Source organism: Neopelma chrysocephalum, unplaced genomic scaffold, assembly GCF_003984885.1.
Source record: "Neopelma chrysocephalum unplaced genomic scaffold, ASM398488v2 Primary Assembly neopelma1_95170, whole genome shotgun sequence".
NCBI lineage: Eukaryota > Metazoa > Chordata > Aves > Passeriformes > Pipridae > Neopelma > Neopelma chrysocephalum.
The window spans coordinates 1-1,113 of record NW_020923861.1 but is presented as its reverse complement, the minus strand read 5'-3'; the positions used below and the strand labels follow the sequence as shown (position 1 = coordinate 1,113).

Genomic DNA, 1,113 nt, shown 5'->3' with positions numbered 1-1,113 from the left:
CCCCCCCGTTTTGCCCCCGCAGGTGGGGTACGAGCTGAAGGAGGAGATCGAGCGTAAGTTCGACAAGTGGCAGGAGCCCCCTCCCGTGAAGGAGGTGAAGCCCCTCCCGGCCCCCCTGGATGGACAGAGGAAGAAGAGGGGGGCCGTAGGTGAGTTAATTAGCGCTAATTAGTACCCCAGTTAACCCCAATTAATCATAATTAACCAGTCATTAACTGGTGGGTGGGCAGAGGGAGAATGGGGGGGCTGGGGGTGGATCTGGTCTGGGTCTGGGCTTGACTCCCCTAATTAACTCCTAATTAGCCCCCAATTAATGCTCTAATTAGCACCTAATTAAGCCTCAAATTAACCACTTGCCAACCTAATTAACTCGTACTTGAAACTCCCAGTTAATCCCTGAACTGACCCTCTAATTAACTCCTAATAAACACCCAATGAACCTCTAATTAACTCCCAATTAATTCACCAATTAAATGGAATTAATCCCTAATAACGTGTAAGCTTTAACTAAGCCTTGATTAATCTCTTAATTACCACTAACTAAATCCCTATTTAACTATTGATTAATCCCGGAGTGACCTCTAATCAACCCCAAATCAAGGAACCCCCCAACTGAACCCTAATTAAGCCGTAATTAATACCTAATTTATATCTAAAACCCCCTGGTTAACCCTAATTAATGCCTAATTTATACCTAGTTAGCCCCCCAATGAACCCCCTAATTAATCCCCTAGTAACCCTCCAATTAATCACTGAATTGATCCCTAATTATCTCCTAATTAACCCCTAATTAACCCCCAGGTACCAGAAGATGAAGGAGTGTTTGGGGCTGACGGAGATCCGGAAGCAGGCCAACAGGATGAGCTCTGAGGAGGTAGCTAATTAACACTAATTAGCACTAATTAATCAGGAGGAGGTGAGTAATTAACCCCAATTAAACAGGGGGACCTTTGGGGAGGGGGCTGATTAACCCCAATTACCACCCCAGTTAATTAACACCAACATCCCCCAATGGGGGATCCCCCCAATTTAACCCTCATAGTTAATTAATCTCCCCTTCCTAATTAAGGGTCCCCCCTTTTTCCCACCTGGGGAACCCCCAAACCTCCTTTT

General features: G+C 45.6%; 1 pseudogene; it reads left to right on the top strand.

Moving 5' to 3' along the window:
• LOC113980773 overlaps positions 1-149 on the top strand; it is a 4,085-nt pseudogene extending 3,936 nt beyond the window's left edge.
• The last annotated feature ends 964 nt before the right edge of the window (positions 150-1,113 follow it).